This window comes from Delphinus delphis, chromosome 8 (genome assembly GCF_949987515.2).
Source record: "Delphinus delphis chromosome 8, mDelDel1.2, whole genome shotgun sequence".
Taxonomy (NCBI): Eukaryota; Metazoa; Chordata; class Mammalia; order Artiodactyla; family Delphinidae; genus Delphinus; species Delphinus delphis.
Genome location: NC_082690.1, coordinates 28,166,712 through 28,186,440, shown reverse-complemented (window position 1 = coordinate 28,186,440; position 19,729 = coordinate 28,166,712). Strand labels below are relative to the sequence as shown.

The 19,729-nt window shown below is 36.9% G+C and overlaps 1 protein-coding gene across 3 annotated transcripts in view; it reads right to left on the bottom strand.

The window, feature by feature from the left end:
• Window positions 1-549: 549 nt before the first annotated feature.
• Window positions 550-19,729, bottom strand: part of MSANTD4 (Myb/SANT DNA binding domain containing 4 with coiled-coils) — a 37,847-nt gene continuing 18,667 nt past the window's right edge. For all 3 annotated transcript variants that reach the window (XM_060018027.1, XM_069540914.1, XM_060018028.1), the window contains one exon: window positions 550-1,678. The gene's annotated coding sequence lies outside the window, so the exon portion shown is untranslated. The remainder of the gene's footprint in view (window positions 1,679-19,729) is intronic.

Below are 19,729 nucleotides of genomic sequence, written 5' to 3'. Positions count from 1 at the left end.
TGTACACTGCAACAAAGAGTAGCCCCCACTCACTGCAACTAGAGAAAGCCCACGTGCAGCAATGAAGACCCAATGGAGCCAAAAAAAAAAGAAGTTGTGAATAACTTGGGAACCTACTATTTGCCACTGGCATCTGAAGTGGGGTGGGAACAGTCTTACGGGACAGAGACATTAAATTACAATTTTGAATTAAATTATAGGACACCAGCTGGTGTTGTGTAGGATTGCTTGGTGTTGGGGAAAAAAGTCCCCACATAGTTGGCGACCAGAAGTGTCAGAAGTGAAGTGTTCTGTGTGAGGAGTAAGAGGGACACATAGAAGGAAGACTGCTAAGTTTTTCTAACGCAATGGTTGTAAGCTTCAGTTAAGTATTACCAGTTTAAGTTCACTCATCAGAAAGCAATGTGTAGTGGGTATAAACAGTAAGAATATGTTACGTCTTTAAATGAATCTAACTCCTTTTCCAAGGCCAATATTAGAGTGAGACCAGTGAGACAACTGCTTTAAGAGCAAAAATTAAGGGGAAATCAAATAACTCAGTAATCAAGTTAAATAATATTTTATTGCAATATTCTTTTAAAAATCAAAATTGCTACAAAACATTTTGATAAAACATCAAAATTTTAAACAAAGATAATATTCAGAGAGCTCCATATCAAGCCATGAGACTGTGAAGTAAAAGAAAAAATGTCCCTATATAAGTTTTTTGTTTGTAAGGGTTAGCTTTTATTATAGAATATTAAGGTAGTTGAAAAAATATTGAAAATTTAAAAAATAGATGTATTAAACCAACAATATTATTTTAGGTTTAAATATTTTATTTATATCAAAACAAAATGTATTACCTTTTTTTTTTTTTTTTTTTTGCTGTACGTGGGCCTCTCACCGTTGTGGCCTCTCCTGTTGTGAAGCACAGGCTCCGGATGCGCAGGCTCAGCAGCCTTGGCTCACGGGCCCAGCCGCTCCGCGGCATGTGGGATCTTCCCAGACCAGGGCACAAACCTGTGTCCCCTGCATCAGCAGGCGGACTCCCAACAACTGCGCCACCAGGGAAGCCCCTGTATTACGTTTTTACTTTCTTGGCTTTAATCAAACAAACTCATAGTACTTTCAAAATTAACTTCTTTATCTTCTTTTCAATTGAGAGAATTGACATTTTTGACACTTTTTTAAAATAAGTAAACATCTTCAATAATTTTTGATTAACTTCAGCTTACTGAAACTTCTTTTGCAAGGTAGCAAGGTACCATTTGTTTTACTATGTCAATTTTTAAGTTTTCAAAATTTCATATTTTGTTTATCAAGAGTTTTGCATTAATTTTTAAAAATTATTTTTAAAATTAATTTATTTTATTTTTGGCTGTGTTGGGTCTTCATCGCTGTGCGCAGGCTTTCTCTAGTTGTGGTGAGCGGGGGCTACTCTTCGTTGCGGTGCGTGGGCTTCTCATTGTGGTAGCTTCTCTTGTTGTGGAGCACAGGTTCTAGGCACACGGGCTTCAGTAGTTGCAGCACACGGGCTCAGTAGTTGTGGCTCTCAGGTTCTAGAGCACAGGCTCAGTAGTTGGGGCACATGGGCTTAGTTGCTTCACGGCATGTGGGATCTTCCCGGACCAGAGCTCAAACCTGTGTCCCCTGCATTGGCAGGCGGATTCTTAACCACTGTGCCACCAGGGAAGCCCTGCATGAATTAAAAAAAAAAAATACTGCATTAAAATAAATTTATCTATTACTTAGTTTTTTGGTGTGCCATTAAATTTTGCACCATACCAAGTGCCACATCCCATGCTCCAGCCATAGAAAATCACTTGTCCACACCTAAGCATGACAAGAGTTAATCTTCTGAGTCTTTGTCCATGCAGTACCCTCTGACTGAAAGCTCTACTCTGCTCTGTTTTTGCCTTTGGTAACAAAATCTACCTAGTACCCACTCCTTTTAGGAAACTTCCTGAATACCACTCTTAAGAAAAACTGATCACTCCCTTCCTCAGGCCCCACTAAATCTTGTACATGCTTCTATCAGATTACTTATCATCTGTCTACTCCAAATGTATTCATTGCTACACATTCAAGGGTAGGAACTGTCTCATACAATTTTGTAACATTTGTGCCAGCACAGGTGCTCAGGAACACTTCATAAATATTGAATGGAGGGAAAGAAAAGGGGGAGGAAATGAGGGAGAGAAGGGTGTAAGAGAAGAAAGTTGTCTAATAAATATGGGGATATATGTATACATACAGCTGATTCACTTTGTTGTACAGTAGAAACTAACACAACATTGTAAAGCATTTATACTCCAATAAAGATGTGAAAAAAAATATTGCATACTTGGTCCTGGGTTGATTTAAGGCTGAGGAAATATTGGTTTGTTATAGTTTGATAAAGGGAGTGGCTGGGGCATATAGACTCAAGATTGGTTGGTTTGCATATGAAATGCATGCTGCAGGCTATCTCTAAGAATTGGCTAGTCCTGAGAGGAGCAGTCTCTACCTAGTCAGAGAGGCCACAAATTGACCCTGCGATGAATGTATGCCAAATAGACAAATGCAGAATCTAGGAAAGTACAGAACAGGGAGAAATTTGCTGATTCATAAAATTGAAAATTCAGAATTAGCCTCAACATCAGGAGAGGTTTGATTCAACAGTTCAAGTGATCTCATCAAGGGCTCAACTTTACCGTCTCATTTATATCTTCCCTGATAAGCTCTATACAGAGACTTGCCAACTGTGCCACTCAATATAGCAAAATGGTTTTATACATTTCCAGATATCTCATCTCCATGGGAAGCTAAGATGTCAAGGGGAAGAGTGAACGTTTCTTTCTTAGAAGTTTCAACAAATACCTTCTTCTGTTTCATTGGCTCTGAATGAGTTATCTGCCTGTCTCTGAACCAACCTTGTAGCAAGAGAATGGAATATAGGGATAGGCTTGCACACATCATACCCCACTCCTAGAGCTTGTGGTCAAGTCAACCTTCCTTGGACTGTGAAGATGGGAAACGTAGTGATTTCTAGAAGAAAATCTATAAACCCAGGAAGAGGACATGAATTCTGACATACAAAACAAAAATGCCTGTTAGTCATAATTTTTCATATTTCTGGTACCAGTACGTATATCACAGTAGCAAAAGATGCCAGATTCCTCTTTCTTTCAGGACAGAAAAGCATGACTTTACCTGGTAGTAACTCAAACTATCTGGGAATGTTTAGAAAACACACACACACAATTTATTAATGTGTATTTTAACAAGTAGAGAAGACAGATATTACCAATACCATTTTGGTTAAACTGAAGCGTTACTCTTACTAAAGCAGTCTTTCACATCTTGGCCCACATCAAAAGTGCTAAAATTTTATCGAATTATGGTTTTCTCCAGACATATGCCCAGGAATGGGATTGCAGGAACATATGGTAGCTCTATTCTTTTTTTTTAAGGGACCTCCATACTGCTCTCCATAATAGCTGTACCAACAATGGGAATGTTTCCTTTTTCTCCACACCCTCTCCAGCATTTATTTGTAGACTTTTTGATGATGGCCATTCTGACCAGTGTGAGGTGATACCTCACTGTAGTTTTGATTTGTATTTCTCTAATAATTAGTGATGCTGAGCATGTTTTCATGTGCTTTTTGGCCATCTGTATGTCTTCTCTGAATAAATGTCTATTTAGATCTTCTGCCCATTTTTTGAGTTGTTTTTTCAATATTGAGCTGTATAAGATGTTTGTATATTTTGGAGATTAATCCCTTGTCAGTCACATTGTTTTAAATATTTTCTCCCATTCTGTAGCTTGTCTTTTCATTTTGTTTATGGTTACCTTTGCTGTGCAAAAGCTTTTAAGTTTAATTAGGTCCCATTTGTTTATTTTTGTTTTTATTTCCATTACTCTAGGAAACAAATCCAAAAGAATATTGCTGTGATTTATGTCAAAGAGTATTCTGCCTACATTTTCCTCTAGGAGCTTTATAGTATCTGGCTTTACATTCAGGTCGTTAATCCATTTTGAGTTAAGTTTTGTTCATGATGCTAGAGAATGTTCTAATTTTATTCTTTTACATGTAGCTGTCCAGTTTTCCCAACACTACTTATTGAAGAGACTGTCTTTTCTCCATTGTATATTCTTGCCTCCTTTGTCATAGATTAGTTGACCATAGGTGTGTAGGTTTATTTCTGGGCTTTCTACCCTGTTGCGTTTTTGTGCACCCAATGTTCATAGCAGCACTATTTACAATAGCCAAGACATGGAAGCAACGTAAGTGTCTATCAACAGATGAATGGATAAAGAAGATGTTGTATATATACAATGGAATATTACTCAGCCATAAAAAAGTGAAATAATGCTATATGCATTGACATGGATGGACTAAGAAATTATCATACTAAGTAAGCCAAAGATAAATATCATATTATATTGTTTATATGTGGAATCTAAAAAATATGATACAAATGAACTTATTTACAAAGCAGAAATAGACTCACAGATATAGAAAACAAACTGATAGTTACCAAAGGGGAAAGGGAGGGAAGGATAAATTAGGAGTCTGTGATTAAAATATAAACACTACTATATATAAAATAGATAACCAACAAGGACCAATTGTATACACAGGGTACTATACTTAGTATCTTATAATAACTTATAATGAAAGGAACTATAAAAAGGGAATATATATATATATATATATGTATAATTGAATCACTTTGCTGTACACCTGAAACTAACACAACATTGTAAATCAATGATATTTCAATAAAAATTTTTTTAAGCACTAACATTTTAGCAGCCCACTTGGAGTAAACTGGAAGCTATTTAGAGGCATTTATGTGGGACTTGGTGAAAAACCTTAACTCTATTTTTTTCTATATTACATAATTGATAAGAAATAAGAATACAAAGCATTAGTGAATAAATCTGTCCATGCTTTCAAATCAGATATTTTCCAAATAAATTTACTGTGAAACATGAGCTTAGTTCTGTAGCCATACCTTTTGTTTTAAATCAGGTTGTATACTTAAATGCCTACCCACAATTCTCAACAAAGGAGAGACAACCTCTTTAAATCCTTAATGGTTGACATTAATGGTTGACATCAACCATCAGTATATATTCAATAGATAGTAACTGAAGACGTTGAAATGTCTGAGCATCTGGGTAGAAAATATAGACCTGTAGCTTCCAAACTTTACTGCACATGAGAATCACCTGAAGAACTTATTTAAAACACAGATTGCTGGACCCTACCCCAGAGGTCCTGATTCAGTGGGTGTGATGATTAGTTTTATATGTCAACTTGGCTAGGCTCTAGTACCTGTTATTTAATCAAACACTAATGTGGGGGTTTCTGTGAAGGTATTTTCTGGATGTTGTCAACATTATAATCAGTTGACTTTAAGTAAGGGAAATAACCCTCGATAAAATGAGTGGGCCTCGTCCAATCAGTTGAAAGGCCTTAAGGGCAAAAACTGAGATTCCCCAGAGAAGAAATTCTATCTCAAGACTGACGCATCAATTCCTGCCTGAGTTTCTCACCTGCCCCTGCACTAGAAATTCTGGACTTGCCAGTCTCCACAACTGCATGAGCGAATTCTTTAAAAAAATACATACCCTGTTGGTCTTGGTTTCCTGGAGAACCCTGGTAAGTATAGTAGGTCTGAGTGCAGGGCCCCAGAATTTGTAAATATTTCTAACAGTTTCACAAGTAATATTGATGCTGCTGGCTCAGGGGCTACACTTTGAGAACCACTGATGTAGAATAAAAAGATCATAGTGCTGAGTCTTAAAAAATTTGACATTTAAAAGATGGGAAAAGATGCCAGGAACTGGCAAAAGACAGAGAAAAGCAATGGTCAGATATAGAACAGTGAATCAAGAGTGTGACCAGAGAAGCCAAATGAAGAATGGAAGGAAGGGGACTTCCCTGGTGGCACAGTGGTTAAGCATCTGCCTGCCAATGCAGGGGACGTGGGTTCTATCTCTGGTCTGGGAAGATCCCACATGCCACAGAGCAACTAAGCCCATGCTCCACAACTACTGAGCCTGTTCTCTAGAGCCCACGAGCCACAACTACTGAGGTGCATGTGCTTAGAGGCCATGCTCCACAACAAGAGAAGCCACCACAATGACAAGCCCATGCACTGCAACTAGAGAAAGCCTGCGCACAGCAACAAAGACCAAGTGCAGCCAAAAATAAATAAGTAAATATATAAGTTTATATTAAAAAAAAAGAATGTAAGAAAGGAGTGGTCACCTGGTTTGGATAATACTGAAAGCTCAAGTGAGATAAAGAATGGGGAGTTGAGTCAGGCAGAGTCAGAAAGGAAAAAGTCAGAAAGCTTTGGCTGTGAAAGGCATTGAGGGGAGATGGACATCTAGAAATTATTCATTTATTCAGTCACTTTTATGTATTAATTGTATTTATTTATTTATTGTGGTACACGGGCCTCTCACTGTTGTGGCCTCTCACTGTTGTGGCCTCTCGCATTGCGGAGCACAGGCTCCGGACGCGCAGGCTCAGCGGCCATGGCTCACGGGCCCAGCTGCTCCATGGCATGTGGGATCTTCCTGAACCGGGGCACGAACCCGCGTCCCCTGCATCAGCAAGCAGACTCTCAACCTCTGCGCCACCACGGAAGCCCATATATTAATTTTAAATGGTAGAGAGTAGAGCACATTTATGTAATGATGCAAAGTAGCATATATAAAGACTGAGGTTGAAAATACAGGAAAAGAGATAGCTTGTGTGTGTCTGAAAAAGCGGAAGGAATGAGATCAACACCAAGAGGATACAAGAAAATATTCTCTTTTAATAAAAGTTCAGACTACCTCTGGACTGTTTATTGAAATGATATGCTGAACTATACAGAATTGCCAATATTTAAGCACTTTTTACTTACAAGTATAACAATTTCATAGGTTCAAGTAATAATTAAATATAATAACTGGCCTTTACTGAGTACTATATGACAGTTAATTCTGATATTTAGGATTTAATCTTTACAACAACCCTGTGAAGTATTAACCATTCTACATAAAAAGAATATGAGTCACTGAGAAATTAGATATTTTATCCAAAATTATAGAGTTGGCAATTGGAGAATCTAAATTTAAAATCAAATATTCTTATTACAGACCCTGGACCCTTAATCACTGCTTGATATATGATCATACTGTCCTTGTTCTAAAAGGAAGAAAATTAGGAAAAGAATAAGTGTAGATATGTAACTCTGGTGTCCAGAAGTTCAATAAGTTACTGTCTGGTGGCTTCTAATTCCTTAAAGTTAAGGTTATCCACTGAACATAAAGGGAGAGGCAAAGGAAGGTCCGAGCTTTCCTGTGGGAAACCTCTTGAAATCATGTGTATTAGTTTTCTAGGGCTGCTTTAACAAGTAATCACAAGCTGGTGACTTCATACAACAAAAATTTATTCTCTCACAATTCAGGAATCCAGAAGTCTGACATCAGGGTGTCAACAGGGCTACTTCTTTCTGGAGGTTGAAAGAGAATCTGTTCCATGCCTTTCTCCTAGCTTCTGATAGTTACCAACAAGGGTGTTCCTTGGTTTATAGCTGCATCACTCCACTCTCTGCCTCCATCGTCACATGTCTTTCCCTATGTGTATTCTCATCTCCAAATCTTGCACTCTCATAAAGACACCAGTCATTGGATTTAGGGTCCACCTTAATCCAATATAACCTCATCTTAACTTGATTACATCTGCAAACACTCTACTTCCCAAAAATGTTACATTCGCAAGTACCTGTCAGGACTTCAACATATCTTTTTGAGAGACACAGTTCAACCCACAGCACATGGTTTTGAAGAATGGAAGAGCGTGCATTCTAAAGAACCAAAGCAATATTGTCAAGTGCTGTTGAGAGCCAAGATGGGGCTGTGAATTTAAAGTAACACCAATCTGCCTGGGAACAAGAATGAAATGGTGGTCATAGAATATGAGCTGGGAAAGAACAGATGAGAGAGGAGAAATTGGAAAGGGCACTGGACTACAAGTCCTGAGAATGAAAAAGAACTTGCAGCAAGCTGGGAGGTTTTGGAATTGTACTCACTGAGCTGGTGTTTGAATTCATTATCATGGAGGAACAGGGTGGCTTAGCCCAGAAGAATATTGTGGGACAGAATGGGTGTTTGAGGTGAAGTGGAAGAGGTGGAACTGGTTATGAGGACACAGAACTCAGTGGTCAAAGCTTTCAGGGATCCTCCACCTAGACACCAAAGTTACCTGGAAAGTTCCTAGAACAATCAAGTGTAGAGAGAAAATGAGTCACTGAATGTGACAGAGAAGAGTAATGAAAAGAGAACGACACTGGGTTTTGGTCAGTGGATTAGTTTCAAAGATGCATTTTTTTTTTTAATAAAAGAATGAAGAAGCAATGATCTGGAAAAAGCATGGGGAGCAAAGAGGACTCTAAACGAAACAACTGATCCCAAATCCCATAGGAGGGCACCAGAATACATAGCAAATATGTATGATTTGAAACATTTGTCATTCTGTCATTTGCAGAATCATTAAAAGAAACATTAGATCTGGGATCCTCCCTAGGTAGGATGAACCTCCTTGGCTGGTTTGAAAACCAAATCATCTTTAATGGGAAAGAGAATCATCCAAATGGTATGGTTACCTCAGCGAATGCAAGGCCAAGCCAAGTCCACTCCTACTGCAGTGTGTATTGTGCAGCCAAAGGAAAAGAATCACAGAACACACACTTGGCTACCAGGGCCCACACCTATGGTTTGGAAACAGTGCTCAAATTAGTGGGGAATGAATTATAAGCTGGGCAGATTGATGTTCATTTTATATTAACATTTTTATTCAAAAGGTACCCAGGAAGACTTTGGAAGACATAAAGATACTGATTTTCAATATCAATCAAGATGGCAGAGTAGGAAGACCCTGAGCTCACCTTCCTCTACAAACTCATCTAAATTACAATTACATATAGAGTAATTCTCTTTGAGAACGATCAGAGGACTAGCAGAATGGCTCTTCTACAACCAATGTTATAAAGAAAGAACCACACAGAGTATGGAAGGAAGGGAGGAGAAGAAATCTAGTCAGGACCCACACTCATGTTTGGTGACCCAGAAGAAGAGGGGGATATAATGGGCTCAGGGATCCTCCCTAGGTAGGATGAACCTCCTTGGCTGGTTTGAAAACCAGTGGGGCTTACCAGATGGTTGTAGGAAACCAAGACTCTGCTCTTGAAGAACATGCATACAGACTTGCTTGCTCTGAGTCCCAGCACAAAGGCAGCAGATTGGTGCTCTAGCCAGCCTGCCAGGACCACCCCAGCATGCCCCCAGCCCACACCAACCTACTACAGGCTGTCCTGCTGTGGCACTGCTTCCTGCCAAGGTGTAGACCACCATCACCCTGAGGAGAAGTGGAACTAGATCAGAACTATGGCTCCAGCCTCTTGGGCCCTGGCCTGCCCCCAGCCAAGTCAGAGACCACCACTGACCCTGAGAGAAGCCCCTGTTTGCACCAGACTTGAGCTCTAGCCCCTCAAACTGCAGACCTACCCTCCACCAAACCACTGGTTGCCAGTACACCCTGGGAAAGACAATCCATGCTTCAGATCCAAGTCTCTAACCAAAACCACTGGGCAGCTACAAACCACATGAGGATGCTCTCACACAAGGACATACCTTCTGGACCAGGATAGGTAACTGTTTTGCCTAATTTCATGGATAAAAATAGAGAAAGTCAAACAAAATGAGAGACAGAGGAGTATGTTCCAAAGGAAAGAACAAGATAAAACCCTGGGGGTGGGAGGGAACATAATGAAATGGAGATAGGTAATTTACCTGATAAAGACTTCATAGCAGTAGTAACAAAAATGCTTACTGAATTTGGGAAAACAATAGAAGAACACAGTGAGAACTTCATCAAAGAACTAGAAAATATAAAAAAGAACCAATCATAACTGAAAAATACAAAAACTGAAAGTAAAAGTACACTAGAAGGAATTAACAGCAGATTAGGTGAAACAGAAGAACACGTAAGAAACCTGGGAGACAGAATAGTGGAAATCACCCAATCAGAATGGCATAGAGAAGACAAATTAATTAGGATAGTTTAAGGAACCTCTAGGACAGAATCAAGTTACAAATATTTGCATTATAGGGTACGCAGAAGGAGAAGAGAGAGAGAAAGGGGCAGAAAAGGTATTTGATGACATTATGGCTAAAAACTTTTCTAACCTGAAGAAGAAAACAGATATCCAAGGCCACGAAGCACAGAGAGTCCCAAACAACATGAATTCAAAGAGATCCACAAAAAGACATATCATAATTAAAAAGGCAAAAGTTAAAAATAAAGACAGAATTTAATGGCAGCAAGAGAAAAACAAAGAGTCACATACAAGGGAATTCCCATAAGGGTATCAGTTGATTTTTCAGCAGAAACTTTGCAGGCCAGGAGGGAGAGGCATGACATATTTAAAGTGCTGAAAGGAAAAAAACCTACAACCAAGGATACTCTACCAGGCAAGGTTATCATTCAGAATTGAAGGAGAGAGAAAGAGTTCCCAGAAAAGCAAAAAAAAAAAAAAGAGTTTATTATTACTAAGTCAGCCCTACAAGAATGTTAAAGGGTCTTCTTTAAGTGAAAAAGAAAAGGCTATGAAACAAAAAAATAAGAAAATATATGAAGAAAAATCTCACTGATAAATGTCAATATATACGAAATTCAATGGATAAACCACTTAAGTTAGTATCAAGGTTAAAAGACAAAAATTATAAAATCAACTATAACTGCAATCACCAGCTAAAGGATACACATAAAATGTAAAATATTACACCAAAACCTAAAACATGGAGGGGTAAATAAAAAATATAGAGCTTTTAGAATGTGTTTGAACTTAAATGACTATCTATTTAAAACAAGTAGTTATATTTATAGGTCAAAATATATGAACCCATGGTAACCACAAATCAAAAACCTACAATAGATACACAAAAACAAAGAGAAAGGAATCCAAACATACAACAAAAAAAAATCATCAAACCACAGGGAAAACACTAAAAGAAGAAGAAAAGAGAACTACAAAAACAACAAGAACACAAGTAACAAAATAGCAATAAGTACATACCTATCAATAATCACTTTAAATGTCAATGGACTAAATGCTCAATTCAAAAGACACAGGGTGACTGAATGGATAAAAAAACAAGACCCATCTATATGCTGGCTACAAGAGAGTCACTTCAAACTAAAGACACATACAGACTGAAAGCGAAAGGACAGAAAAAAAATGTTTCATGCAAAAGGAAATGAAAAGAAATCTGGGTAGTAATACTCATATTGGACAAAACAGACTTTTTTAAGTCTTAAAACAAAAGACAAAGAAGGGCATTATATAATGATAAAGGGGGTCAATTCAAGAAGAGGATATAACATTCATAAACATATATGCACCTAATTTAGGAGCACCTAAATATAAAGAAAATATTAACAGACATAAATGGAGAAACTGACAGTAATACAAATATCCACCTACATCAATGGATAGATCATCCAAACAAAATCAATATGGAAAGAGTGGCTTTAAATGATATTTTAGACTAGATGGACTTAATACATATCCATTGAACATTCCATCTGAAAACAGCAGAATACACATTCTTTTCAAACGCACATGGAACTTTCTCCAGAATAGATAATATGCTAGGCTACAAAGCAGTTGTCAATAAATTTAAGATGGTTGAAATTTATACCAAGCCTTTTTTCCAACTACAATAATTAGAAACTAAAAATCAATAACAGGAAGAAACCTGGGGAAAAGACACAAACACATGGAGACTAAGCAACATGCTACTAAAAGACCAATGGGGCAACAAAAAAACAAACAAAATAAAACTTAAAAAAAATACCTTGAGAAAAATGAAAATAGAAACAAAACTTTACAAAATCTATGGGATACAGCAGAAGCAGTTCTAAGAGGGAAGTTTATACAAATACAGGCTCACTTCAACAAACAAGAAATATCTCAAATCCTTTCCATCTAATGGAATTAGAAAAGGAAGAAAGAAAGCCCAAAGTCAGCAGAAGAAAGGAAATATTAATAATAAGATAAGAATAAACAAATGAGACCTAATGAAATTTAAAAGCTTTTTGCACAGCAAAGGAAACCATAAACAAGATGAAAAGACAACCCTTAGAATGAGAGAAAATATTTGCAAATGAAGCAACTGACAAAGGATTAATTTCCAAAATATACAAGCAGCTCATGCAGCTCAATAATCAAAAAAGCAAACAACACAATCAAAAGTCCAAGTCTCTGGACTAACAGAGAACTTCAGGTCCCAGGGAATATTAATCAGTATGCAGACTCCCAAAAGTCCTCATCTCAATACCAAGACCCAGCTCCACCCAACTGCCTGCAAACTCCAATGCTGGATGCCTCAGGCCAAACATCCTGCAAGACAGGAACACATCCCCACTCATCAAAAAAAAAAAAAAAAATGAGACCAAAGAAAAACATGTTACAGACAAAGCAGCAAAGTACAAACCTACATACAAAATAAATGAAGAGGAAATAGGCAACATACATGAAAAAGAATTCAGAGTAATGATACTAAAGATGATCCAGGATATGGGAAATAGAATGACGGCACAGATTGAGAAAATACAAGAAATGTTTAACAAGGATGTAGAAAAACTAAAGAACAAACAGTGAGGAACAACACAATAAATGAAATGAAAAATACACTAGAAGAAATCAATAAAGGAATAACTGAGACAGAAAAACAAATAATGAGCCAGCAGACAGAATGATGGAAATAACTGTAAAAAGCAGAATAATGAAAAAAGAATGAAAAGATATGAGGACAGTCTTGGAGACCTCTGTGACAACATTAAATACAGCAACATTTGAATTATAGGGGTCCGAGAAGAAGAGGAGAAAGAGAAAGGGTCTGAGAAAATATTTGAAGAGTTTATAACTGAAATCTTCCCTAACATGGGAAAGGAAATAGTCACCCAAGTCCAGGAAGTGCAGAGAGTCCCATACAGGATAAACCCAAGGAGAAAAACACGAAGACACATACTTATCAAACTAACAAAAATTAAATTCAAAGAAAAAACCTTAAAAGCAGCAAGGGAAAACCAAAAAATAACATACAAGGGAATCCCAATAAGTTATCAGCTATTTTTTCAGCAGAAAGTCTTCAAGCCAGAAGGGAGGGGCAGGATATATTTAAAGTAATAAAAGGGAAGAACCTACAACAAAGACTACTCTACCCATCAAGGATCTCATTTGGATTTGATGGAGAAATCAAAAGCTTTACAGACAAGCAAAAGCTAAGAGAATTCAGCACCACCAAATCAGCTTTACAACAAATGCTAAAAGAACTTCTCTAGGCAGGAAACACAAGACAAGAAGAAGAAAAGGACCTACAAAACAGACCCCAAACAATAAAGAAAATGGCAATAGGAGCATACATATTGATAATTAACTTAAATATAAATGGATTAAATGCTCCAACCAAAACACACAGACTGGCTGAATGGATACAAAAAAAGACCCGGGGCTTCCCTGGTGGCGCAGTGGTTGAGAGTCCGCCTGCCGATGCAGAGGACATGGGTTTGTGCCCCGGTCCGGGAAGATGCCACATGCCGCGAAGCGGCTGGGCCCGTGAGCCAAGGCTGCTGAGCCTGCGCGTCCGGAGCCTGTGCTCCACAACGGGAGAGGCCCCAACAGTGAGAGGCCCACCTTCAGACCCAGAGAAACATACAAACTGAAAGTGAGGAGATGTAAAAAGATATTCCATGCAAATGGCAATCAAAAGAAAGCTGGAGTAGCAGTATTCATATCAGATAAACTAGACTTTAAAATAAAGACTATTACAAGAGATAAGGAAGGACACTATATAATAATCAAGGCATCAATCCAAGAAGACATAATAATTATAAATATTTATGCACCCAGCATACAAGCACTTCAATACATAAGGCAAATGTTAACAGCCATAAAAGGGGAAATTGACAGTAATGCAAAAATAGTGGGGGACTTTAACACCCCAATTACACCAATGGACAGATCATCTAGACAGAAAATAAGTAAGGAAACACAAGCTTTAAATGAAATAGACCAGATAGACTTAATAGATATTTATAGGACATTCCATCAGAAAGCAGCAGAATACACTTTCTTCTTAAGTACACACAGATCATTCTCCAGGATAGATCACATCTTGGGTAACAATTCAAGCCTCAGTAAATTTAAGAAAATTGAAATCGTATCAAGCATCTTTTCCAACCAAAACACTGAGATTAGAAATCAATTATAGGAAAAAAAAAAACTGTGAAAAACACAAACACATGGAGGCTAAACAATACGCTACTAAATAAACAAGAGGTCACTGAAGAAATCAAAGAGGAAATGAAAAAGTTCATAGAAACAAATGACAATGAAAACACGACAACCCAAAATCTATGGGATGCAGCAAAAGCAGTCCTAAGAGGGAAGTTTACAGCAATTAAATCCTACCTGAAGAAATAAGAAAAATCTCAAATAAACAAACTAACCTTACACCTAAAGCAACTAGAGAAAGAAGAACAAACAAAACCCAAAGTTAGTAGAAGAAAAGAAATCATAAATATCAGAGCAGAAATAAATGAAACAGAGACAAAGAAAACAATAGCAAACATCAATGAAACTAAAAGCTGGTTCTTTGGGAAAATAAACATAATTGATAAACCTTTAGTCAGACTCATCAAGAAAAAAAGGGAGAGCACTCAAATCAATAAAATTAGAAATGAAAAAGAAGTTACAACTGACACTACAGAAATACAAAAGGTGATAAGAGACTACTACAAGCAACTATATGCCAATAAAATTGACAACCTGGAAGAAATGGACAAATTCTTAGAAAAGTACAACCTTCCAAGACTGAACCAGGAAGAAATAGAAAATATAAATAGACCAATCACAAGTAATGAAATTGAAACTACAATTAAAAATCTTCCAACAAACAAAAGTCCTGGACCAGATGGCTTCACAGGTGAATTCTATCAAACATTTAGAGAAGAGCTAACACCTATCCTCCTCATACCCTTCCAAAACACTGCTGAGGAAAATGAGCTTGGGAGTGTTCCTTCCTCTGCAATTCCTCAACAAAAAATTCCTCAACAAAATACTAGGAAACAGAATCCAGTAACACATTAAAAGGATCATACACCATAATCAAGTGGGATTTATCCCAGGGATGCAAGCATTCTTCAATATATACAAATCAATCAATGTGATATACCATATTAACAAATTAAAGAATAAAAACTGTATGATCATTTCGATAGATGCAGAAAAAGCTTTTGACAAAAGTCAACACCCATTTATGATAAAAAGAACTCTCCAGAAAATAGGCATAGAGGGAACCTACCTCAACATAATAAAGGCCATATACGACAAACCCACAGCAAACATCATTCTCAGTGTTGAAAAACTGAAAGCATTTCCTCTAAAATCAGGAATAAGACAAGGATGTCCACTCTTGCAACTATTATTCAACATAATTTTGGAAGTCCTGCTATGGCAAACAAAGAAGAAAAAGAAAAGGAATCCAAAGAAGATCCAAAGAAGTAAAACTTCTTTTCTTTGCAGATGACATGGTACATACATAGAGAATTCTAAAGATGCCATCGAAAACTACAAGAGCTAATCAATGAGTTTGGTAAAGTTGAAGGATACAAAATTAACGCAAAGAAGTCGATTGCATTCCTATACACTTACAGTGAAATATCAGAAAGAGAAATTAAGGAAACAATTCCATTTCCATTGCAACATAAAGAACAAAATACCTAGGAATAAACCCACCTAAGGAAGTAAAAGATCTGTACTCAGAAAACTATAAGACACTGATGAAAGAAATCAAAGATGACAGAAACAGATGGAGAGATATACCATGTTCTTGGACTGGAAGAATCAATATTGTGAAAATGACTATATTACCCAAAGCAATCTGCAGATTCAATGCAATCCTTATCAAATTACTAATGACATTTTTCACAGAAGTAGAACAAAAAATTCTACAACATGTATGGAAACACAAAAGACCCTGAATAGCCAAAGCAACCTTGAGAAAGAAAAACAGAGCTGGAGGAATCAGGTTCCCTGACTTCAGACTATACTACAAAGCTACAGTAATCAAGAGTATGGTACTGACACAAAAACAGAAATATAAATCAATGGAACAGGATAGAAAGCCCAGAGATAAACCCATGCACCGATGGTCACCTAATCTATGACAAAGGAGGCAAGGATATACAATGAAGAAAAGTCAGTCTCTTTAATAAGCGGTGCTGGGAAGACTGGACGCTACATGTAAAAGAATGAAATTAGAACATTCCCTAACATCATACACAAAAATAAACTCAAAATGGATTAAAGACCTAAATGTAAGACTGGACACTATAAAACTCTCAGAGGAAAATATAGGAAGAACACTCTTTGACATAAATCACAGCAAGTTCTTTTTTGACCCACCACCTAGAGTAATGAAAATAAAAACAAAAATAAACAAATGGGATCTATTAAACTTAAAAGCTTTTGCACAGCAAAGAAAAGCATAAATGAAATAAAAAGACAACCCTCAGAATGGGAGAAAATATTTGTAAACGAAGCAAGTGACAAAGGATTAATCTCCAAAATATACAAACAGCTCATGAAGCTCAATAATCAAAAAAGCAAACACAATAAAAAAGTGGGTGGAAGACCTAAACAGACATTTCTCCAATGAAGACACACAGATGGCCAAAGGTACATGAAAAGATGATGAACATCACTAATTATTAGAGAAATGCAGATCAAAACTACAATGAGGTATCACTTCACACCAGTCAGAATGGCCATCATCAAAAATCTACAAACAATAAGCGCTGGAGAGGGTGTGGAGAAAAGGGAACCCTCTTGCACTGTTGGTGGGAATGTAAATTTATACAGTCATTATGGAGAACAGTATGGAGTTTCCTTAAAAAACTAAAAATAGAACTTCCATATGACCCAGCAATCCCACTACTGGGCATATACCCTGAGAAAACCATAATTCAAAAAGAGACATGTACCACAACGTTCACTGCTGCAATGTTTACAATAGCCAGGACATGGAACCAACTTAAATGTCCATCGACAGATGTATGGATAAAGAAGATGTGGCCCATATATACAATGGAATATTAGCCATAAAAAGGATCAAAACTGAGTTATTTGTAATGAGGTGGATGGACCTAGAGTCTGTCATACAGAATGAAGTAAGTCAGGAAGAAAAAAACAAATGTCGTATTTTAACGCATGTATGTGGAATCTAGAAAAATGGTACAGATGAACCTATTTGCAGGGCAGATATAGGGAATGGATGTGTGGACATGGGGGGAGGGGAGGATGAATTGGGAGATTGGGATTGACGTATGTGCACTGCCATGTATAAAACATATAGCTAGTGGGGACCTGCTGTATAGCGCAGGGAGCTCAGCTCGGTGCTCTGTGGTGACCTAGATGGATGGGATGGGGTGGGGTTGGGAGAGAGTTCCCAGGAGGGTGGGGATATACGTATACATATAGTTGCTTCACTTCGTTGTACAACAGAAACTAACACAACATTGTAAAGCAACTATACCCCAATTAAAAAGAGAAAAAAATAAAACAAATAAACAGAAACAGACTCACAGATATAGAAAACGAACAGTGGTTACCAGAGGGGAGAGGGATGGGTGGAGGGGCAAAATAGGTGAGGGGCTTTAAGAGGTGCAAACTACTAGGTATAAAATAAATAAGTTACAAGGATGTAATATACAGAGCAAGGAATATAGTCAATATGTTATAATAACTCTGTATGGAGTATAGCCTATAAAAACATCAAATTACTATTATATACTATTACTATGTTGTATACCCAAAACTAAGATAATACTGTAAGTCAACTATACATCAACTTGTTAAAATGATACCAAATTTATATGATAAAATATTTCAATTTTATTCAGGGAAATTCATTTTTATATTTTTAATTATGGTAGAGAATGGTAGAAATGACTAAGTCCCCATATAGGAAAAAGCTTTTCTCTTCTGATTGTCACTCTAGGATAAAAACTGAAAAGTTCAAGTGTAAAAGCAACATGATCAAAGGAAAAGGGAAGAAAACTTCATGGAGTATTTGGAAAGAACATTGACAAACCTATTTATGTTGGTATGAGACAATCTTAGGGTAGGCAAAGAACATCTGAGGATATTACACTTGATTCAGAAGGAATCCTTGTTACAAGGAAGAAAAATGTGTAATGTCTTTAAGCTGATTTCTAAATTCTAACTGCATTCTCATATATTAATTTTATTAATATAAACACAGTGAGAGTTAGGGCATGATATTCAATGTAATAGAGATGAAGAACCATGACTAAGAAACACCAACTGCCCCACATCACTCAGCTGATAAAGTGGAGCTGAGACTGGACCTATGGTCTTTCCAGAGCTCTGCTCTTCTTCCACTAGTTCACGTCCTGTTAATTCTCAGGGCATAATGAACACAGTACTTTATGAAATCTATTCTGGAAGTATCATACAGGGAGGATTAAATAGAAGCAAACTGAGAATCAGGAGACTCCTGAGATACAGACTGCAAATGCCACGATGCCAAAGACTACATGTGAGATTGAAGGAGGTTGGAATGAGCCATCAAAAGAAGAAAATACAGGACTTAACAACATGAGCAGATTGAAAAAGGCAAAGGATTAGAAGACACCACTAAAATTTCCAACCAAACAATCTGGTACAAATAATACCAACTGCATAGGGAAGATAATTTACAGATATGAGAGAAGGGAGTTAATGAATTTGATTCTGGCATATACCATGTATTTCAGAAAACAGCAAACTATACATGGTGAAATGCCATATAACAATTGAAAATACAGGTTTATAGTTCAATTCAAATGTTGGAACTGGAAATTTAGATTTGAAAGGAATTGACACCAGAGTAGATGGATTTTATATTTCAACTTATTAAAATTTTTTAAAGATGAATGGGTCACATCAGAAAATAAATGGTAAATAATAAAGGGTTTTCCCTGATAAAATTCATATCAAGAAAGTTCTTCTCAGAATATATTTATCAAAATTCAAATTTTATAATCATTGTCAATTTCTCATTTCTTCTGGTCTCAGTTCAATTCAGCATGGTCTCAATGCTTCTATCTACAGTGGTAAATTAATCTCCTGAGATTTAATCAACAACTCTTTTTTTTCCCCCAAGAAGATATGTTCTTTGGTTTTCTTCCCACTATGTTTAAGCTAAATCCTTTTTGATATGCATTGGGGAGAAATTTCAAAGTGATACCTTTGACAATTCTCATCTGGGTTTTAATTAAGGCACTGCACAAAATGCCACCTGATATGTATGTTCTAAAGGCTCAGCATGTGTCAAAAAGAAGTTAGAGGTCAAAAAATGAAACAGGTGTTTAATATTCTGGGAGCTTTAGAAGTTACAACTTCAGGTCTAAGGATAGCAACTAGAAAGCCTTGACAAAAGTTATATACAGTTGAACCTTCGAACTGCATAGGTTTGAGCTGTCCACTTATGTGCAAATTTTTTCAATAAATATACTGGAAAACTTTTTGGAGATTTGTGACAATTTGAAAAAACTCACAGATGAACTGCATAGCCTAGAAATATCAAAAACATAAGAAAAAGATATGTCATGAATGCATAAAATATACGT